Raw genomic sequence first — 24,017 nt, forward strand, 5'->3', positions numbered from 1 at the left:
CTGAGGTGCCTGGAGTCCTCCTGAGGACATCTGGGCTGACCCCAAACATCAGTGCTGCAGGCAACCAACCTCTGGGGAACCTGTATCCTGGGGCACCAGGCACCAGCCGGGGAGCTCCGCCTGGAACCTCGAGGGGTCGGGAAGGGTCTGGGAACGATCCTAACGTGCAATCCTAATGTGCGTCGACGGCACAAGTCTATGTAAGCCAGAAGAGCCTGTGACGTAACAGGCCCCATGAATGTTAAATGTCTGACTCAAGTAAACCGCCAGTGCAAAGTGACCGTATCTGTCTCCTGTCCTTCTCTCCACCGACAACCGCCCATCATCAACAGGGTAAGCCCCTCAGGTTCAGTTCCACACCAGGGGGCGGGGTCTTTGCCCGCTATGGACATTACACATGGATACACAGTTTGTCGAATCAGGTGGTATGCCAGGAAAAATCCCAAATGCTAATTTCTGCATTTAAAAAAAATTAAAAAAGGAAGTAAGTCTGACAATGCTTCATAAGACAATGCAGGAGAAGTAGAGGTGCAATGCAATAAAGAAGAATGTACTTCTTTCATTCATACATTCAAGAGTTTATGGCTCTTATCAAAGTTTTGAACAGAAAAACCAAATTGAAGAGGCAGGAAGAGTCAGAGGGGGGGAAAAGGTGAAGCCAAAATAAAAGTCAGGCCTTAAAGTATAGGAGGTGAGGAGCAGCGAATGGATTGTAGCGTGGAGCTTCTTCTATTTATAAAGGCAAAGAAAGGACCAATCAGTGCAGGTCGCTACTGGTTAATCAGAGAGTGCTTTCTTCTCCCCATCAAAGAATGTCAACATACTTACATTGATTTCTTCAGCTAGGTTGAGCAATTGAACTCTCTCGTCTGGGTGGTGTCCTGAAAACCACTGCTCTGCTACTATCCCCTGTCAAACAATCCATCTTTGATAGGGCTAAGACTGAAACTAGTCTCAACATTGCACAGATTAAGAAGAGAGAAAAGGTTAAGGGCACACTGCCATTGTGTATATTAGAGCTGCGTAAAAATGCAGAGCATGTGCCAGCCGGGGTGTAAACACAGTAGCTGGAGAGAGGGAGATGGCAGTGGACTTGTCTTCTCGGCTCCAGAATTGTATTTATATCTTCTTATATAATGTTGGCCACACATGATTAGATGACATTACACTACTGGCATCTGCAAGTACAAGGAAAGGACGAGTATACAAAAGAGCCCGGGGAAGCTGGAGGCATGGCTTGATTTGAATCCGACTTGTTGACCCCTGGTCAGAAGCAATGGGCTCTGGTATGGCATGTGGTTGAAAAGGTGCCCAGGTGGAGAGAAACAGCACAAGGCATCTGTTTTGCCAAATTCCCATTGTAAGCTTGGCCTAGAGAACTTATGCCCTCTTCAAGCTAATTAGCCCCTCACCAGGCCCAAGTACAGCTAGCTCCAGCAGTGTATACGCCTACTGCTGAACCCCAGCACTAGTAGCAAGGTGACTAGTAGGTGGTTTGCCTGTAATGCTGCAAGGATCCCAGTTCTCCAAGCAACAGTTCTTTCAGCAGCAGCACCTCAGCTTTCCAACACTCAGCAGTCTCTGTTTAGTTAGTCCATTAGCTAGCCTGTCAGTCTGTGTGCCAGTTCCTTGTCCATCTGTCAGTCAGTGCACCTGTTCATTGTTCATTCACCAGTCCATCACTTAGTGTGCCAAAAAGTCTCCTCTCCCTCCTCCACTTTCTCTCCAACTACAACCCACACCCTCTCACTGCTCCAGGTGTTCCTTTTATCTCTGTGATAACCTGGCTGCCTCTAGTGGTGACAGCTGTGCAAAGTGCTGCACAGCAAGCAGGCCAACAGGCATTAATCCTGTGCTCCCCAGATTCATCAGAGCAAAGGGCCACTGCAGACACAACAGCTACTAAGATGATTACAGGGCTGGGGCACCTTCCTTATGAGGAAAGGCTACAGTGTTTGGGCCTCTTCAGCCTAGAAAAGAGACACCTGAGGGAGGACATGATTGAGACATATAAAGTTATGCAGGGGATGGACAGAGTGGATAGGGAGATGCTCTTTACACTCTCACATAACACCAGAACCAGGGGACATCCACCAAAATTGAGTGTTGGGAGAGTTAGAAAAGACAAAAGAAAATATTTCTTTACTCAGCGTGTGGTTGGTCTGTGGAACTCCTTGCCACAGGATGTGGTGATGGCGTCTGGCCTGGATGCCTTTAAAAGGGGATTGGACAAGTTTCTGGAGGAAAAATCCATTACGGGTTACAAGCCATGATGTGTATGTGCAACCTCCTCATTTTAGAAATGGGTTATGTCAGAATGCCAGATGCAAGGGAGGGCACCAGAATGAGGTCTCTTGTTATCTGGTGTGCTCCCTGGGGCATTTGGTGGGCCACTGTGAGATACAGGAAGCTGGACTAGATGGGCCTATGGCCTGATCCAGTGGGGTTGTTCTTATGTTCTTATGTTATCCTATCTCTTCTCAGTATCTTCCAATAAAGCACCCAACCATTTGATTAGAAGCAAATGGCACAAGGAAGACAAGTAACTGTTCCTTTTTCATTAGTTTTTGTTCTGGAGTTCCTTCACTTCTTTCTTTCTTCTTGATAGTTCTCTGTGATATTTTTTTATTCATTTTGAAATGTTTGGACATTATTTCTCCTTCATTTGAAAAAGATTACTTCAACAAAGAAAAACCCATACAACAATTAACTCAACAAGCATGAACTGTAATTAAAACAGCAATTAAAAATTGACCATCTTGCTACGCATGGTACAACTCTACATCAGGGCATATCAAAAACAGCAGACCCCCCAAACACACCATTAATAAATAGATGGAACTTAGATTATTTTTGTTAGGCGAGCAGGCTGGAGCACTGATCAACCTTTGCTGAAGGATTTGTTTGTTTGTTTGTTTGTTTGTTTGTTTTTGTTTGTTTGTTTGTTTGTTCCAAGGCCTTGTTGGAACCTTGTTGGGTGAAGGGCCCCCTCACCATTCAATCTGCTTCATGGCTGGGCCAGCCCTGTGTACATTTTCAAGGAGTCCAGCCCCTATGTTACATTTAAATTGAATGCATATACAGTCAGATGGACACATGATAATTTTTGCCGTTCTCAATAAACTTCTTTACTGTAAAGGCACACATATTCTCTAGACTTATATTAGTTTGATGGTTGTTATTCCCTATTCCCTAAGGCAGTGTTTCTGAAACTGTGGGTCAGGACCCACTAGGTAGGTCACAAGCCAATTTCAGGTGGGTCCCCATTCATTTCATTATTTTATTTTTAATATAGTAGACTAGATGCTACCATGTTACGTGACTACATTTGGGGAAATGTTACAGATCTGTACTTTTAACATGCTGCTGTGTATATGCTTTTAACAATTATAGAAAATGGGACTTACTCCTGGGTCAGTAGGATTGCAGCCTAGGATTGTTAAAAATTTTCCTGCTTGATGATGTCACTTCTGGTCATGACATCACTTCCAGTGGGTCCTGACAGATTCTCACTCTAAAAAGTGGGACCCAGTGCTAAAAGTTTGAGAACTTTGATGTTAAGAAGTTTGATGTCCCCTAGGGACATCGTGGTGGGGGAGGATGGGAAGCACCCTTGTGAAACTACATTTCCAAGATTCTCTAGGAGACATTCTGATCACTAAACTGTTATAAAATTGATAAAGTCTATAGTGTAGCTATGACTTCCTTTGTACCTGCTAAGCTCAAACAGATTAAACCCTCTACTGTAGCTATACTGAAGGCATCAGGGAAAGGAAATCTGTGACCCAGACTGTTGCTCTGAAGTCTAGTTGTATCTGCTAGAACCTCTCATAAATAAGTACTGACATAAATCATGGATCTAACCCTTCACTGGGCTATGTGTTTGCCACATGTGAGCTGAGCCCAGGGCCGGTTTTTAGGCAATTGGGACAATATCTCCCAATTGGGACGCAGCATGGTGGGGGCCCTGCACTGCCTTTCCGCCCACTGCTGCTTTCAATTGGCCTGAATTTGAGTCACTTTGGAAGCAACTCTTGCCCACTGCTAATTCCAATTGCCTGAAATTGGTGCTATGCAGGTGGCAGCATGCACACCTCGCTCTTTCCATGCCCTCACATCTCCAAGCACCATTCTCTACCCATCTCAGTCTGGTGACAGGCGACAGTCAAGGAGCCCTGTGGGCTGGGTGCACGCTTCCTCTCTCCCTCCCTCCAGCTATTCTCCCAGGTGCCTATTCTACACAAGCACTAAAGGTACAGAAGTCCTATCCACCTGCACAGAAGTAACAGATTTGGGGGGGGGGGTGTGGTCTGGCTCCATTCAAAAGCTAAAAAAATTAGTAGAGGGGGCCCCGTAAAATTAGAGGGCCCTGCAAAAGCATTTCCAATTGGGCCCCACAGCTTTTAATGCCGGTTGTGGCTGAGGTGACTATCCCAGTGCTTTCTTTTTTGCACACCGTTCAAACTGCAGGCTATATGCATCTGAAGGCAAAAAGGTGACCATATTGAGGTTGTCCAGCTGCAACCTGAAGATCATGCCTGTCTTTTTGATTTTTTTTAAGGTGATGCAGCTGTGGCTTTGCCCAGTCTGGCCCTTCCCCATCTCCCTGCTCCCTCTTTTTCTACTTGCTGGAATATGTGAGACTCTGGTCTTTGCCATCTTCTCCTCTAACCAGTGCTAGGTAAGCTTGCACACAGAAGTGGAGGGTATGTGAAAGGCCTTGAGGGAGAAGCTGCCTGTAGCATCCATCTTCCTCACAGCTGTAGGTTTGTTAGAGGTTGGCAACCTAGTGAGCCATTTACCCAGGTGATCCTCTCTCCCATGAGATTTGCAGGGAAGGGGACATTGCTTTGCTATTTTCCCTTGAACTTTGCATTCTTTCAGCATGAATTGTGCCACTGTACAGTTCAATATGGTGGGAATGTACAGCACATTGGGACTTTAAAAGAAACACATTTATTTATCAAAATTATTGCCATTGTTAAAGAATCTCACTGCTAACTCAAATGTTTATACATCCTGAGTGTGTCAAGGGTAGACAGGACAGAACTGTTTTGTTTACACATCCTAGTTCTGAGGCAAGTACATTCTTTTGCCCTATTCATTTTACACTTTTGTTTTTCAAATAAATAGAGTATTCACGGTTCATTACACTTAGGGAGAAGTGAAAGATCATTTTTCTATGAGATATTTTGAAAAGCAGGTATGAGAAGGGGGCAAACCCCCACCCCAACAAAATGCCAGGACAGCTTTTTGGCACTGGCAAGCCATGTTTTAGCAGGAACTATTCCATCTCTGCCTGTGTGGAAAGACCTGGAGAAGAGAGTGCCCCTGAACATGTGCAGAACAGGTAATGTCACATACCAACTTTCAAACATCTGGGAAGTGTGCTAGCACAGAAGTTGTAACTTCTAGACAAACTTGAGTTTCAAAATCTCCCCTTTTTGAACGTAAGCACCACGAGGCATTTACTTTCTGGTCCATCTGCAATGGAATTCTCTCCATGGTTTTTGAAATAAAGTGAAAAAGGAAACTCCCATAATGCATGGTGTTTAGTGGGAATGCAGATGAGTCCTCGCAGTGAGACTAGTTTAGAAGTAGGTAAGGGGCAGATTGAGGTTGGGTCCAAATCCTACATTTGAATTTAGGGTTTTCTCCACATTCCTATTTCAGAGTCTACAGACTTCAAAATGGGGCCAAAAATTATTCAATAGATATCTTGCCTCCCATGCCCCTCATGACATCATCAGGAGCTCCGGGGTATAACTTGTTGGCATCCTTCAGTCTCGGAAGACTATGGTATCGCGCTTTGAATAGTGTTCTGGAACAGAGTGTCCTCTCCAGTGTGCGAAGCCTGGGTAAAGTAGATATGGAGGATAGACTGTTACCCATACAGCAAATCCCCCCTCTCTACATTGCTGAAATGGTCCAATGGAAAGGCAGAAGCCAATACGGTTGGTTCCAGCGGCCTCGCAGGAGTTGCCAGAACATGACTGTGTTTAGCCATGAACTGCCTCAGGGACTCCGGCTCCGGATTTTGCCTTGAGGTTGAATCCTGAAGCCTTTTCCATAACTGGATGTAGCCACAAGGCAGTGGAGGTTTGGGATGAGAGTTTTCCTTCTCTCAGATGAGCTGCCTTCCCACGTTAATGAGTCCCATATCAATTTAAAAAACAAACAAACATGCACATTAATGGCAGGTACCTTCTTAATTCATTTTTTGCAATTCTATTTTGAATAAGGTATGCATGTTTGTGGAGAGGGGTATAAAGTACCTTATACCTTTGAATAAGGTATGCATATTTGTGGAGTTCATCACTAACTGGAAGTGTGTTTTTTTAAAGCCCATTCCTTTCTCACCCTGCCCTGCATAGGGAATGCAGACAGTATGGACAGTATGGACACTGGGTTGCTGGGGGCCTGGAAAAAAATGTTCTGCACCGGGCCCCCTGTGGTGCCCTTTGTGGTGCACTCTGCTCACTTCTGATGGTACATTGGGAACTGAAACGGCAACCAGTACTGAAGATTCAGGGGGTTGACCTGAACAAGTGGGCCCTCTGATGGTTGTGGGCCCACTGCCCCTGTCTGACCTAACCACCTCTGATACCATCTGTGACTGCTGTGGCCTACATCAGCCTGCAGTGTGAGAGAAAGGGGTGTGTGTGTGTGTGTGTGTGTGTGTGTGTGTGTGTGTCAGAGAGAGAGAGAGAGAGACAGATGTGTCTGAAATGGCACTCCAGCAGCATGTTGCCCATTCTACTGAATGAGACCCCAGGGTCTGAGTGTTTGGAACTTATTTCAGGGGCCTGAAATGATTACTTATAAAGCAACCTGATAAAACTTCCTGCCCTTCTTAGGGTCTATTCAGTCTGTGGGGAAGAAGAAGAAGAAAAAAAAGCTGAATTTGGTTCGGTTCCTTCCTTATAGGCATTACATGTGCCGCCTATAAAAATGCTATTAGAGTTTTCTGGATGAAAGGTGCCTTATGAATAAAGGGCATTAAGCCTTTTACAGAACTACAACTCAAGTATTTACTTTGGTTCTAAACACCCATTCCTAGTTACTGGAGCGAATAATCTTGCAGTGCTTGTTGCCACATGAACAGTAACTAGAATTAGATTGCTACCCACACATGGCTTTCAAGAACCCACCACCCATTTAAAAACAGAAATCTTTAAACTGCTCAGACAATGAGGGAGACCCTTCTCTTCTAGCATCATTAACTGTGTTTGCATCAGGGCTGCACCCCACCCATCCTCCAGGGAGCCGCAAACAGGAGCAAATCCTATTTTACCTTCACAACCCTGTGAGGTAGGTTAGGCTAAGAGACAGTGATTTGCCTGAGGCCACCCAGAGAGCTTCACGGCTGAGTGGGGAGTTGAACCAGGGTTCTATTTTCCTAGTCCAAGCTGAACACTTTATCTATTATGTCACACTGACTCTGCAATAATCGCATTAAGGGGACCCAACCCTGTGAGAAGCTATAATGGGTCTGAGCAACAGATCCTGACAGTAAAGACAGGCCTGGGAGTAACAGGCAAGAATGTGTGGTCCAGTCATGAGATAAACTCCTCAATATTCCTCATTTGATGGCTGCTGCTCTCTTAGAGCAACCTATAAGCTATCCCTGAACTTGACCTCCACTGGGGAAGCTGAGTGTCATGCTGTTTTACTGTTCCAAGGACTCCACATCTGTGTTAAAGATCTAGGATTATAGCTGTAGTATAAATGGCCAACAGGAAGAATCTGGCGGCGGGTGACAGTTATCAGGAGGTTGGCTTCACCTCTACTAGCCCACCAGTGGCGTCGCTAGGGAGGTGCGGGGGGTTAAAATTGTGCCGTTAGGAGCTACCACATTGTGCCATACACCATTGGATGCAAAATGGCCAGCGGAATGCAGGGCAAAAAACATAACTGAAATAGCTCCTTTCATTCAAAAGTTATGGCTAAAAAACTGGAAGGAAAAAATGCATGGACCCCTATGGAAAGTGAAAGTGAGCCATGTTGCGTGTGAGTAGGCGATCATGCCTCAGTGCATCGGAAAGGACAGGCTGAGAGGAATCCAACAATACCGCAATGGTCCCAATCCAGTAAATGCAGCCCCCAATAAACACCTGAGAAGGAGGTTCCCCCTCCCAGCTGCTAGTGTATTCAGCTCTATGGGAAGGGAAAGGAAGCCACGTGGCTGAGTTTACTCACGAGTAGGCAACCTTGCCTTGCTCCCTCAGAATGGTCCTGATCCAATGAATGCAGCCCCCAAAAACACCCAGGAGGAGATCCCTCCCCCCCAGCTGCGAGTGTATAGAGCCCTATGGGAAGCGAAGCAGCCTCACGTAGTGTTTACTCATGAGTAGGCAGACGAGCCTTGGTTGGTGGTTGGGCCAGGCAAAGGAGAATGTGAGGACACCAGAATGGTCCCGCTCCGATGGGACTGGAGCGCAACAAAAGCCCCAGAATGCAGCCCCCCCCACTAGAAAGGGCCAGCAAAGAGGCTTGAACTGGTAAGGGGAATGTTTTCTATTTTGCACTTGAGGTTTCCCTCACAGCCAAATCCTACCCACACTTTCCTGGGAGTAAGCCCAACTGACTCTAATGGGACTTACTTCTGAGTAGACATGCATAGAATTGGGCTCTGAGGCTGGACTCCTATCCCCACTTTCCTGGGATTAAGCCCCATTGACTCTAATGGGACTTACTTCTGAGTAGACAGGCATAGGATTGGGCTCTCAGACTTGTAAAGCCAGGTGGGTCTTTGTATTGATGTGCTTGAAATAAACTGGGCTTTAAACTGGGCACTGGGGAGGGCTGAAGATCTCACTGATTCTTTTTGGGGGGTGTTATTGCAGGCAGACTACAGAGTAAACTCACTTGGTGGAATAGGGTTGGGCCCCCCCTTATTTAATTATTTATTTTATTTTAAATTAACTATTTATAATTATTTATTTTAATTTGCTTGATGATGTCACTTCTGGCCATGACATCACTTCCAATGGGTCCTGGACTGATTGTCATTCTAAAAAGTGGGTCCAGGTGCTAAACGTATGAGAACTGCTACAATAAGGTGTTAGTAAGTTGACAGGGGTGTGTGTGTGTGTGTGTGTGTGTGTGTGTGTGAGAGAGAGAGAGAGAGAGAGAGAGAGAGAGAGAGAGAGAGAGAGACTACAAGTTTTCAAAATCACTAAAATCAGAGTCTGGAGGAATAATCCCATCATGTTATATATCAATCAATGCATGATTTCATGCAGAATGCAATGAAACAAACCACACTGAAAGATCTGTGTTCTATCAAAAGGTACAGCCAAAAAACCGGTGGGGGTGGGGCAATGGTACATCACCACGCCCACCACCTGGAGTGTTGCCCCACCCACTGCATGGGGTGATGCGCAGGCCTCCTGCACCGGGTGATGCAAATCCTAGTGACACCTTGTAGTCCACAGATGTAAAAGTGGCCCCTGGCCTCAGTGTTTTTCTTCTTGCAGCACACATAAGTGACAGCAAGGGCTGGGGGGATAAAATGGCAAAAGCCCTCAGCCCAGCCCCAGTGTTCTGGTGGCTGCTAGGAATTCACATGGAGATGATTTTTCTCTGCATTCAGATGCAGAGTCCCTGTCTGTAACCAGCAAACAACACAACACTAGGAGTCTGTTCTCATATAATCATTCTCAGGCTAAGGTATGCCTACATCCATGAGGAGATGGTCCTATGTGAGCCAGAAGTACACGTGCACATAGGGTGGTGCTTGTGATTGTCCAGTTGAGCAGTGGCCAAGGCCCCACACCTAGCAAAGGGCCTTTTCAATCTGACAAGGCTGCACCCAGAACTCCCAATACTGGTGGCAGTGGAAGTGCAAAGGCATGATCGGAGAGCATATGGTGCCACCACCATCATGGTGGTGCGCTCAGGAACCCAGCACAGGGCTCTTCCCCAAGACTCCCAGCAACCTGGCACCAGCCCTGACACACATCTGTTTCCACACAATGGTGGGCTTATGCAAACCTGGATCAGGGCATGGAAGAAGTTTTGTGACATTGCTACATGTGCAAACTGGCCCTCAGTTATTTTGGCAAAGGGGATCCAGAGTGATCATAAAACCAGTTGAAGACTTTCTGCAGGGGACCTCTTAGGAAAGACTGTTTGCATTAAAGCAGTTCATCTTTTGCTTCACAGCTCATCAAGGGTGAGCTCTCTTCATGCACATCTCCAAGGCTTGTGATGAATACAGTGTGTGCCTCGGTGATTAGAATGACCCTCTGCTCGCCTAGCTGATAGCTGATAAAAGGAACTCAAACAAGCATTCACATCGCAGCACAATGTACTGTGAAGGTCTAAATGCTTCATTTAACTGGGGAAGTCTGATCTTGTTTCAAGACCAGTCTGTTTTTTAAGCTATCCATTTGAAAGGCACCTCTTAAAACAACAAGCAGGAAAAGATTTCCAGAAGGACGCGCTGGAATGAAACACACTTTTTGCAAAACAGCCTTGTGCTTGCAGGCAGCCAATTTGTACACTATAGGGATAAGAACATAAGAACAGCCCTGTTGGCTCAGGCCATAGGCCCATCTAGTCCAGTTTCCTGTATCCTACAGCGGCCCACCAAATGCCCCAGGGAGCACACAAGACAGCAAGAGACCTGCATCCTGGTGCCCTCCCCTGAATCTGCCATTCTGACATAGCTCGTTTCTAAAATCAGGAGGTTGCACATACACATCATGGCTTGTAACCCGTGATGGATTTTTCCTCCAGAAATTTGTCCAATCCCCTTTTAAAAGCATCTAGGCCAGATGTTAACACCACATTCTGTGGCAAGGAGTTCCACAGACCAACCACACGCTGAGTAAAGAAATATTTTCTTTTCTCTGTCCTAACTCTCCCAACACTCAATTTTAGTTGATGTCCCCTGATTCTGGTGTTATGTGAGAAGGAAAAGAGCATCTATCTATCCACTATGTCTTTCCCATGCATAATTTTGTATGTCTCAATCATGCCCCCCTCAGGTGCTTCTTTTCTAGGCTGAAGAGGCCCAAACAATGATAATATGACAACGTACTTTTACACCTGGTTTGCAACACTGTTTCTGATGTCTCTCTTGAAGGATGACCACATTGGAGATTAAGGTCCAAATTCTACCCCACTTTCCAGCATTGGCATAGCTGTGCCAATGGGACGTGTGCTGCATCTTGCAGTTGGGTAGCACTCACAGAGGCTTCCTCAAAGTAAGGGAATGTTTGTTTCCTTACCTCAGAGCTTCATTGCCCTTATGTCAGTGCTGGAAAGTGGGTTAAGATTGCACCCTAATTGTTAGTATTGACACTCCATAAGTCCAGATGAGCAGTCAGGGGTACTGACCGCCTCCCTCACACGATATGCAGAGCCACTCAGACTGGCAGTGGGTTCTGGACTGGCAAAAGAAAGTATTCCTTCACATCAGACATAACATATGGAATTTACTGTCACAAAATATAGTGATGGTCAGCAGCTTCAATGGCTTTTTAAAAAAAAAAAGTATATTAGACCAGTGTTTCTCAAACTGCGGGTCAGGACCCACTAGGTGGGTCATGAACCAATTTCAGGTGAGTTCCCATTCATTTCAATACTTTATTTTTAATATGTTAGATTTGATGGTATGTGACTGCATTTGGGAAAATGTTACAGATCTGTACTTTTAACAGGCTAATATGTAAAAACTTTTAGAAAATGGGGCTTACTCCTGGGTAAGTGTGGATAGGATTGCAGCCTAGGGTTGTTAAAAAATTTTCTGCTTGATGATGTTGCTTCTGGCCATGATGTCACTTCCAGGTTAATGACATCACTTCTAGTGGGTTCCAACGGATGGTCATTCTAAAAAGTGAGTCCCAATCCTAAAAAAAATTGAGAACCACTGAATTAGGCACATTCAAGTAGAGTAGATCTACCCATGTCAGCTGAATGAAGTCTCCAAATCAAAGGTAGCATTTTCAGATATTGTCTCAGGGGTTAGCTGCTGTTGAGTATATGGAGATGCCTGATGCTGAAGCAGATCATTAGTCCACCTAGCTCAGTATCTTCTAGGGTGCTGGCTCCTGCGTTTCAGCTTTCCAACTTTCCCAGCAGGGTGTGTGCATGCGTGGCAGCTCCTCTACCACTGAGCTATGGCTCTTCTCCTAGGAGATGATGGTTCCTTGGTCTGATCTTGGATAGGCAGAACTGATAGCTGTTCTGGAGGATGCTGCACCAAAATGCTACACCACTCTGTAGCTCAGTGGTGATGGAGGGGGTGGTAGGAGTGGTAGGACTATTGACAGCTTCCTATGAGGAACCCTGGAGCTCTAAATAGCCCAAGCCCAAAATTGCCTGGGGTCTGCCTTTCAAGGAAGTACCAGTTTTCTCCTGTCCTCAGATGCTGCCAGGGCAAGCGCTGTGCTGGATGCCCTCCTTTTATGAAATTGGTGGGGGCTCCAAGCAGGGCCCTCTTATTGGGTTGCACTGACTCTTCAGAATTCCCTGATTAAGGAGGCCTGTCTTCCAAAATCCTCACAGTCTTTTCATCACTTAATTAGTTGTTTAGAGAGTTTTTCCTGACATTGGCTAGCTGGTTTTGTACTCATCTTACTTCTGCTGCTGAATTCAGATATGTTTCTTTTGTTTTTGCATCACTTGCATCATTTTTTGTACCATTTTAATTTAATTTGACTGTTCCAATGCTTTGTATGTTTGGGTTAGAAAAACACTGGATTTGAAAAAAGGAAGGTATTTTATAAAGGCATTTAATAATACGTACTTTTTAGTTTACTAATTCTCTTTAATATTTATACTACTACTACTACTACTACTACTACTACTACTGATGATGATGATGGTGATGATGATGATTCTCATTTGTGTCACACAATACAGGGTAGTGCTTGATGGCATTAGAGGCACATTCCAATCCATTTGCTGCCATGAACAAAACATTTATAATTCAGTTGTCTCCATTCCATGTAAACATTTAAAACATTTATTTCAATGTGTGAACACATGGGCTTTGAGGGCCACATCTGTGAGAATGCCTTACAAGCGTGGGAGGTCATTGTCAGTTTTTTCTTCTGCACTACCATCATCACCACAGCAGTGAATTCAAAAGCATACAACTTTTTATCTAACTACAGTCTACTGTTTGATCACTATCTTAGTAGAGTCCATGATGTGGACTCCATAATTAGGATCTCCTGTGTCTTTTAGTTTTAATAATCGCAGCTCTGTGGGTCTGCTTTGAAGACTGGGAAAGTATCTAATATCTAATTTGGGCACATTATTTTTCTGGCATGGAGAATAAGCTGCCTGCCCTATGGAAATGGAAGAAGGGTATTTTTTGCAGACAATGGTGTATGTCATGCTGGAGTATCCTATCAAGCATTTTCCTGGGACTGGGAAATAAAGCCATAGCCTGGTCTTACCAATTCTGACACTTCATGGAAATAGTTAAATGAAAAAGAAAAATATCCCACCCTTCCCCTTTCCTCTCTCCAGGGAGTTGAAATGTAGCCTCTGGCAAAACTATCCCTTTTTATGTATTCTCTGTTATAACGTCCATCTCATCTTGTTTCTGTGATGGATGAGGATGAAAAGATCTCAGTTCAATTCAGAGGCCTCAATAAAAACATCATTAACATCAGTCACCTTACGCAGAGCAGTTGCAGCTGCTCTGCAATCTCTTTATTAGATGCTTTTATAAATAATAATAGCTAAGGTTGCAGAAGCTAAAATTAAAATGTATAGGGGGTTCGAGATAACCCACTTGCTTGAGGACACGAGTGAGAACCAACTCACATGAACAAGAACTGATATGGAGGCTTCCTGACGTGGCATTTGTATCAGGGACTCAAACTGGAGCATCATGCTCTAATGTGGAGACATAGCCTGAGCTACCGAGAACTGTGCATGCAGGCCTCAGTTCTCTCTTCAGGATGAAAAAGGAAATACCAGGGTCCACCCTTGGCACAAGTGATTGGATTGCCTGGATGGGTATAAATAAGAGATGGCCTGGTCTTCTGCTTTAGCCTAGTCAGTGGAGGCATACCTTATATGTACTGAATTCTCTGAAGCAGCTCCAACTTTAGTTCCTGATATCAAGGACCCTGAGTTAAAGAATAGACACCTTTCTGTTATTGCAAAAATCCCCTTGGGGGTTTAGATATAGCCTGCCTATGTGAACCGCCTTGAATAAAGTCAGAGGAGTAATCTGATGACCAGAAAGGTGGCATAGAAATACCATTATTATTATTATTATTATTATTATTATTATTATTATTATTATTATTATTATTATTATTATTACCTTCAGCCTTGCAAAAACTATCAGCAAGGTAGCTGTTCCATATGAAAGTTCACTTGCATGCCACCATATTAGTCACATGCTGTATTGTAATCTACATGCCCCTTACACTACAAAGGGCTTCTTCACACACTCACACCCCTCACTTTTTTGACTGTACCAGCAAATGATGATTTGCATGTGTGGATTACCTGCCTGATGGGTTTTCACATTCAGTCAAATACCATCCTTTTTAATTGTGCTGATGAGAGTGCCCAAGCGTTACATAAATATCCAGTTACACATGTGTGAGCCAATCCCAAGTGGAATGTTTTGCTATGGTGTGGAGGCGAGCCACATGACAGGGTGCCAAAGAGCAACTGCCACACAGATGCAATTTCAAGTGGCCTCCATGCCAATCGTTGTTTGTGTGAAGAAAAGCTTGGTTGCCAGGAACAAGAAAGAACACTTCCAGCAGACACTATCCATCAACATTCTTGTGTTTTTAACACTTTCCTCTGAACCATAGCCATTGGTAGGACATTGTGTTCATCCGTTTTAATACCTCAGTAAAATTCCCATCTCTCCCAGAGGCCACAAATTGGTTATTGGCAACTAACTTTGTGCCCATCCTTATGTCTTCATTGTGTAGGCATATGAAATTTGATAGTGTCCATTGCAGAGCACTAGTGTGGATGAGCTCGAAAAAACCCTTTGAACATAGGAAGCTACCTTGCATGGATTCAGGCCATTGAATCCAGTATTGTCTGCAATTCTACAGTATCAGAGCTGTCCTCCCTACATGGAGATGCTGGAGATTAAACCTGGGAGGTTCTGCATGCAAAGCATCTCTCTACCCCTGAGCCACAGTCCCTCTGGAACACAGTCCACCTAAAGTTCTGCTCTTCCAAGAGACTCCACCCTATATAAAACTGATTTTTTTTTCAGCCTGCAAAAATGTGTAAAATATATGATGTGGCCCTCCTACTGAAAAGTTTGGAGACCCCTGTTTTACAGCAATCTATAACTCTGGGATTCTGTAGAACAGAGGTACAGCAAGTCCTGAAAATCTGTTCATTAAAAATCATTTCACTAAAAAGTTGATGAGGAAAAAAAATCGATTCCTGGTCAGGACCATTGTCTGGGTGGAGTTTGCACATTCTGCCCAAGTCTGCGTGGGTTCTCTGGCCCGGAAAACTCACATTTATTTATATGTTTAATATTATAAGTGTTTTGGGTCTTTATTTAGAAGTTTGGTGATGGTTTTGTGACCAGAAAAATGCTGTAGGAACTTAACTTATTTATGTATATCAATTAGCCTATGGTAAAATTGGTTTCATTATAAGTTGCTTCAAGTTGCAGTTTCCAAGAACCTATTGACAATTTTAAGTGAGGATTTGCTGTATAGGATACAAAATCTGATACAGAAGGAATAAGTGCGGAGGGAGCTTCATCCCTGGGTCCCAGATATTTAGATCCATGCCGGAGGCACTGCTGTCTTATTAACATAGCATAATATGCTTTCTTATTTCAATTATTAACAAGCAGAGCCTCCCAGTCTTTTGACAGTGAAGATCAGGCAAGGATTCTTCCTTGCTCCTCAGTTTCCAACCAGCATCCATGCATTGCTTTCAACATGGTCTGTGAGGCAGGTGATCAAAGTAGGTTGACAGCCTGGTCTCTGTAAAATGGTTTCTTTCTGTCCATCAGATATATGATGTCTCTGTGTGTATTTGTAGCTTACTTAAGTTAAATTATTACTGCCAGGTGGTAGAGATGTTTGAATTTTTCTTTATGCACAAATTTTGTGAATTGAATAAATTGAAAAAGGTAAAATGTAGTGTTATATGTGTTTATTCCAATTCACATTATTACTTTTATTCCCTCTTTAAAAGTGGTGTTACATGATTTTATTCAGATTTATCATGTTATTACTTTTATTTGCTGTTAAACTGTTCAGATAGATTATGCATGCACTATAACCACCACACCATAATTGTGACTTTTTTTCTTTGCTCTTTTGAAATGCAGAATTTCACACTACTTGTGTTTGTTTCCACACATTGCAGCATTTGCACCTGACAAAAGAACAGCCCTGCCAAATCAGACCAAAAGTAGCCCAAAATCTGAAAAGGATTCTATAAGCCAGAGACATAGATAGCTGCCTTATACTGAGTCACACTATTGGGTCTATCTAGTTTGGCATGGTCAACTGTTACCCTGCACATGCCCGATCTCGTCTGATCTTGGAAGCTAAGCAGGGTTAGGCCTGGTTAGTACTTGGATGGGAGAGCGCCTGGGAATACTGGGTGCTGTAGGCTTATACCATAGTCTTTCGAGACTGAAGGTTGCCAACCAATGCTGGCCATCAGTGGCTCTCTGGGACTTACTGGAGAGGAGGTCTTTCTCAGTCCTACCCAGAGATGCCAAGCAATGTTTCACATGCAACGGAGATATGTGTCCACTGTGCCATAGTCCTACCCCAACTTCTTCCTCCACAAAATCTCTCATTACTTTTCCCTACCTTCTTGCTTTGAGATTGATGACAGGAACATTAAGCTCCTGAATGGCTTGCCTGTTTGTTCTGTCAGCATCGCAGTGGTGTTAAGAGGACCAAAATGTATACCCTTTCCCAGGCTTGATCCTCCTTCCTGGGTCAATGTGGACTTGTGCCATTGATATCCCTGGTTCAGGTCTGAGTAGATCCAGCAATCTGGAAGAGGCTTACCATGGACTAAGGGAACAAATGTTCCCTTGCCCCAAGGAGGTCTCCAGAGGCCTAAACATCCCTGTGACATGCAGTGCGCACCACTGCATTTCCTCACGGGAAGTTACTGTGGATTGGGCTGCCCTCTGTAGGTACTGGAGTGGGTTGACCTTCTTTGAAATCCCTACTTTGTTATGAAGCTCATTGCAGGCTGTGACAATTGCAGCCTCTCAGCCTAACTTACTTTGCAGAGTTACTGTTAGGATCAAATGAGCTAACTCTATGTATCTCCATGGAGGTCAAGTGGGATGCAAGCTAACTAAATATCACTGTACATGCTGAGAGGAATGTTTTATTTTCAGAATATTTCAATAATGGAGTGCCTAGACTGTGCAATTTCCCTACAACATTAGTTCAAAGATACCTGGAGCCTTAGAATGACAGTATATCTGCTACATTTGAAAGTGCCATTGTCTGGAAAGGCTTTGAGAGCTAAATGTTTTACATAATGAAAGGACAAAGAGGAACCTTTCCTCTTTGTCATGCACATTGGGGCAAAAAATCAAAACTTTAGATATAGGTTGATGGGTTCTGAGCTGTCTGTGACAGATCAGGAGAGAAATCTTGGGGTGGTGGTGGACAGGTCGATGAAAGTGTCGACCCAATGTGCGGTGGCAGTGAAGAAGGCCAATTCTATGCTTGGGATCATTAGGAAGGGTATTGAGAACAAAACGGCTAGTATTATAATGCCGTTGTACAAATCTATGGTAAGGCCACACCTGGAGTATTGTGTCCAGTTCTGGTCGCCGCATCTCAAAAAAGACATAGTGGAAATGGAAAAGGTGCAAAAGAGAGCGACTAAGATGATTACGGGGCTGGGGCACCTTCCTTATGAGGAAAGGCTATGGCGTTTGGGCCTCTTCAGCCTAGAAAAGAGACGCTTGAGGGGGGACATGATTGAGACATACAAAATTATGCAGGGAATGGACAGAGTGGATAGGGAGGTGCTCTTTACACTCTCACATAATACCAGAACCAGGGGACATCCACTAAAATTGAGTGTTGGGCGGGTTAGGAAAGACAAAAGAAAATATTTCTTTACTCAGCGTGTGGTCGGTCTGTGGAACTCCTTGCCACAGGATGTGGTGCTGGCGTCTAGCCTAGACGCCTTTAAAAGGGGATTGGACAGGTTTCTGGAGGAAAAATCCATTATGGGGTACAAGCCATGATGTGTATGCGCAACCTCCTGATTTTAGGAATGGGTTAAGTCAGAATGCCAGATGTAGGGGAGGGCACCAGAATGAGGTCTCTTGTTATCTGGTGTGCTCCCTGGGGCATTTGGTGGGCCGCTGTGAGATACAGGAAGCTGGACTAGATGGGCCTATGGCCTGATCCAGTGGGGCTGTTCTTATGTTCTTATGTAACCATTCATCAGCCTGCCTGGCTATCATGTACTCGGATAGAAAATGATTTGTTTTATAGCATTTCACCTAGCATATTTATTACTGATTAGAGAGGATGGGGAAAAGAATTAAGGAAAAAGTGGATCAGCGTATGATATATGTGGGTGTAGAAATTTAACAATATCTAGACATAACAAAATAATGGGCCACATGAGGACATGAACATGGGACGTACCCTGCAGGCTTCTAAATGAGTGGCAGAAATTGTGGTGCATTTGAGTATTCACTGGAAACCATAAGCTATATGGCTGTATCTCTAATGGACAAGGGAGAGCAAATCCAACCAGGTCAGGGTCCTCATCATAGAGCTCAATCCATTCCTGGCTGCAAGGCGTATCCACACCTAAAATGAAGAAAACATTTGGATCTCTCCAGACTGGCAGAATGGGTAGCAAAATGGCAGATGCACTTCCATGTCAGTAAGTGTAAAGTCATGCACATTGGGGCAAAAAAATCAAAACTTTACATATAGGCTGATGGGTTCTGAGCTGTCTGTGACAGATCAGGAGAGAGATCATGGGGTGGTGGTGAACAAGTCGATGAAGGTGTCGACCCAATGTGCGGCAGCAATAAAGAAGGCCAATTCTATGCTTGGGATCATTAGGAAGGGTATTGAGAACAAAACTGCTAATATTATAATGCCGTTGTACAAATAAATGGTAAGGCCACACCTGGAGTATTGTGTCCAGTTCTGGTTGCCGCATCTCAAAAAAGACATAGTGGAAATGGAAAAGGTACAAAAGAGAGCAACTACTGGACTGGGGCACCATCCTTATGAGGAAAGGCTACGGTGTTTGGGCCTCTCCAGCCTAGAAAAGAGGCGCCTGAGGGGGGACACGATTGAGACATACAAAGTTATGCAGAGGATGGACAGAGTGGATAGAGAGATTCTCTTTACACTCTCACATAACACCAGAACCAGGGCAAATCCACCAAAATTGAGTGTTGGGAGAGTTAGAACAGACAAAAGAAAATATTTCTTTACTCAGCGTGTGGTCGGTCTGTGGAACTCCTTGCCACAGGATGTGGTGATGGCATCTGGCCTGGACGCCTTTAAAAGGGGATTGGACAAGTTTCTGGAGGAAAAATCCATTAAGGGTTACAAGCCATGATGTGTACGTGCAACCTCCTGATTTTAGAAATGGGCTATGTCAGAATGCCAGATGCACCAGAATGAGGTCTCTTGTTATCTGGTGTACTCCCTGGGGCATTTGGTGGGCCACTGTGAGATACAGGAAGCTGGACTAGATGGGCCTAAGGCCTGATCCAGTGGGGTTGTTCTTATGTTCTTATGTTATCCTATCTCTTCTCAGTATCTTCCAATAAAACACCCAACCATTTGATTAGAAGCAAATGGCACAAGGAATACCACTAGCTGTTCCTTTTTCATTAGTTTTTGTTCTGGAGTTCCTTCACTTACGAGTATTTCCTTCTTCTTGATAGTTCTCTGTGATATTTTTTTATTCATTTTGAAATGTTTGGACATTGTTTCTCCTTCATTTGAAAAAGATTACTTCAACAAAGAAAAATCCATACAACAATTAACTCAACAAGCATGAACTGTAATTAAAACAGCAATTAAAAATTGACCATCTTGCTATGCATGGTACAACTCTACATCAGGGCATATCAAAAACAGCAGACCCCCAAACACACCATTAATAAATAGATGGAACTTTGTTTGTTTGTTTGTTTGTCTGTTTGTTTGTTCGTTCGTTCGTTCCAAGGCCTTGTTGGAACCTTGTTGGGTGAAGGGCTCCCTCACCATTCAGTCTGCTTCATGGCTGGGTTGATAAGATAAGAGATAAGAAAATATCTCTTTACTCAGCGTGTGGTTGGTCTGTGGAACTCCTTGCCACAGGATGTGGTGATGGCATCTGGCTTAGATGCCTTTAAAAGGGGATTGGGCAAGTTTCTGGAAGAGAAATCCACTATGGGTTACAAGCCATGATGTGTATGTGCAACCTTCTGATTTTAGAAATGGGCTATGCCAGATGCAAGGGAGGGCACCAGGATGAGGTCTCTTGTTATCTGGTGTGCTCCCTGGGGCATTTGGTGGGGCCACTGTGAGATACAGGAAGCTGGACTAGATGGGCCTATGGCCTGATCCAGTGGGGCTGTTCTTATGTTCTTATTTGCCTGTGACAGCTCACAGAATTGGCAGGTCAGAATTCCCCAAACAAGTTTCACAGTAAAGGACATGTTTCATGGCCCCTAGAACAAACAAGGGGGTAGAACTTTTAAAAGTGAGACCAAGTATTCCTGTAAAAAAATGGGGAAAAGATAGGACATTACGCAAGAGCCTTTGAGCTTGAGGTTTTCCATTCAGAGATACTGATGAGCACAGCAAAACTAGGTAGTTGTCTGAAGGCCATTTGAAGGCAGAGCCCCAAACAAAAGATAACTCTGCTACTGTGAAAGTCTGAAATTTTGTGACTGTTGACATTCAAATGAATGCTTGAAATTTCAGATACATTTGGTGAATATCATCCTAGGAGGATCATTGATGATGATTGTTGACAGTTGCATAAATAAATGTGATTGACACCATTTACTTGTATATGTTTCCGAAGTTGAGAAATATATATATCTGCAATATTTTCAGGCATTTATCTGCGATCTTTATCTGGGATCACTAGCATTCATATATGAGTTCCAACATTCACTAAAGTTTGGATATATGAACAACCAAGGCATGGGGAAAACTGTCTCTTTTACGTTTGCATATTCCCATGCTTGCCACCATTCTAAAAGGTAGGTGTGGGAAGGGAGAGATGACAAGATTACTGGGCTCTTCTTTCTATTCCTTTCTTTCTTTCACCCTTTCTGACATTTTAAAAGTCTGACAAGGAGCCAGAAAGAGAAGGCAGGCAGGGGCACCAGGCTGGTGATGTGGGGACTGCAGGCCAGTCACCAAACAGCCCTGGGGCAGTCACTGGAGCTGGTGGCCTCCTCCTCCAAAATGCTACTCTGGACTCCAGCCCCACCAGGGTTAATTAGTGGGTTCATCCTGAAACTATTATTACACCCCAGATTTCAATGCGATATCACAGAATAGCCTGCATACTCCCTTAGTTTGGTCAGTCACTGGGTCATTGCTGAAGACAGCCAAAAACTTTGAGCCAATCATGGACTCAAGGACAACTATATAATGATGCACTTCACTATGGCCTGTTTCTGCAATGTAAAGGTTACTGTGATCTTTCATTGCCTTTTGCAATTGCTCTGCAATAACACATAAATTGTTTATATGAGAGGCCATGTGTGTCTAAATAAAGTGTCAGACACAGGTCATGGAAGTTTCCTAAAGAGTAAATATTCCAGAGGTATTTAAAAAAAAAACACAACCCTGATCTCTAAAAGAGTTAAAATTTTAAAATTCTCGTTCGTCTAAATTTCTGCATGTGATTGATGCCCAAGCTGGGACATAGTTGTATAAATCAATAAAGATGAACTTGGTATCTAAGGTTACATGTTTGATTTGAGCACTGATGACTCACTGATGCCCTGATGCCCTAGATAACCTATCTGGAAACATCAGACTAAGGTTACCTGGATGTTCAGAACCAAATTAACCTGATTCTCAATCACAACAAAAACATGCAATTACCTGTGAAACAGAACAAACTCTGAAAGACCCACATAAAGAATGCTGATCTCCTCACACTCAGTTTCTGCAGGCATGTACTGGTGGCCTTTCCTTGCTTTCCCAATGCATTTATTTAATTCATTTATTTATGAATTTTATTTAAAATTCTACTAATTTTGTTTAACAATATTTTAAAATTTTATCTTAATACTATTAACAATAATGATAATAAAAATAATTTATTTATTTCTTTATTCACATTTTTATACCGCCCTTCCTCCAAAGAGCTCAGGGCGGTTTACACAGCTGCTCCAACCCTTTTTCTTGTCCTCACAACAACCCTGTGACGTAGGTGAGGCTGAGAGAAAGTGACTGGCCCAAGGTCACCCAGGAAGCTTTGTGGCTGAGGCGGGATTTGAACCTCGATCATCCAGGTCTAAGTCCACCTCCCAAACCACTACACCACCCTGGCAACTCAGAACACAGATGTAGTGTGTAAAATATTCCAAATACAATTCAGTAAAAACTGACAATTCAAAATCTAAGTGGGAACATAATAAGCGTGAGAAGGGAAAGCCTGATACCTTTATCCTGTGACATCATCACAAATCACTCCAGGAAGCCCACCAGCTAAACTGTAGGTCCTGTACATTTTAAATCATGTGTACTGAAGAGGGAATCGGGATGGGCTACAGCACTGCCAATGCCCTAAATCAGGGGTGCCCAAACCCTGGCCCTGGGGCCACTTGCGGCCCTCGAGGCCTCTCAATGTGGCCCTCAGGGAGCCCCCAGTCTCCAATGAGCCTCTGGCCCTCCGGCGATTTGTTGGAGCCCATACTGGCCTGACGCAACTGCTCTCAGCATGAGGGCAACTGTTTGGCTTCTCACGTGAGCTGTGTGGGATGAGGGCTCCCTCCACTGCTTGCTGTTTCATGTCTGTGATGCAGTAGCAGCAGCAAAGGCTGGTTTTGCTTTGTGCAAGGACTTTTAAAGGCCTTGAGTTATTGCAAGACCTTCATTCATTCATAAAAGTTCATCTTTAATATATTCATTTATGTAATGTAAATTTATTCAAATTTTAAATGTAAATTAATTATTTTTTTCCCCGGCCCCCGACACAATATCAGAGAGATGATGTGGCCCTCCTGCCAAAAACTTTGGATACCCCTGCCCTAAATTGTACAGAATGGAAACAATAAAACACAAAGCCCCTAAACATGAAAGTGAACTTATCTGAAGTGCCTTGAGGAGCCTTGAGGTTTCAGGAGCTACTGTTACCCTGCACATGTCTGATCTCGTCCGATCTTAGAAGCTAAGCAGGGTCAGGCCTGGTTAGTACTTGGATGGGAGACCGCCTGGGAATACCGGGTGCTGTAGGCTTCTACCATAGTCTTCCGAGACTGAAGGTTGCCAACCATAGCCTCCTATCCAACAGGGGGAACTGTCGGGAAAAAAATCTCCAGACTTGAGCAGAGCAAGGAATAGTTCAAATGATCTTTGAACTTCAGATCCCCTTAGATCTTCAGATCCCCTGTGATTGTCTCCTGTGTATCAGCAGGCTCTCACTAGCATTATGCTAGTGTCAGTTGCCCAAATGAAAAGATGGGGAAGCTGGCAAAGGAAGTACCAACACTGTGAGGCTTGCCTGAAATGTAGTATGTAATATCTTAAATAAGTCGGTAGGCAATGAACTAACTAACCCGTGTGTTATGGAACTACAGACGTTACCAAGGAGGAATGCAACATTTGATGACCTCTTGTTTCCACATTTTGCAAAACACATCCAGGCATTTATGGCTGGTAAAACTCTGACCTTTGAGAATTGCTTTAGAATTACTCCAGGGTAAAATGGTACCTGTAGAAAGGATTGCAGGTGGCAGGGGTGGGGGGGGGGAGTGGGAGCAGGCCTTCAAAACATCTCAGAACTTGTTTACCAGCATAAAGAGATCTCCTGAAACTCTGGCCGAAGGCAACACAACTATAGCT

The 24,017-nt window shown here is 44.0% G+C and overlaps 1 pseudogene; it reads left to right on the forward strand.

Annotated features, from left to right (window-relative positions):
• The first annotated feature begins 23,291 nt into the window (after window positions 1-23,291).
• LOC136637309 (5S ribosomal RNA) lies at window positions 23,292-23,411 on the forward strand (annotated as a pseudogene).
• The last annotated feature ends 606 nt before the right edge of the window (window positions 23,412-24,017 follow it).

The sequence above is a fragment of the Tiliqua scincoides genome, chromosome 1 (assembly GCF_035046505.1).
Source record: "Tiliqua scincoides isolate rTilSci1 chromosome 1, rTilSci1.hap2, whole genome shotgun sequence".
NCBI classification, from domain to species: Eukaryota; Metazoa; Chordata; class Lepidosauria; order Squamata; family Scincidae; genus Tiliqua; species Tiliqua scincoides.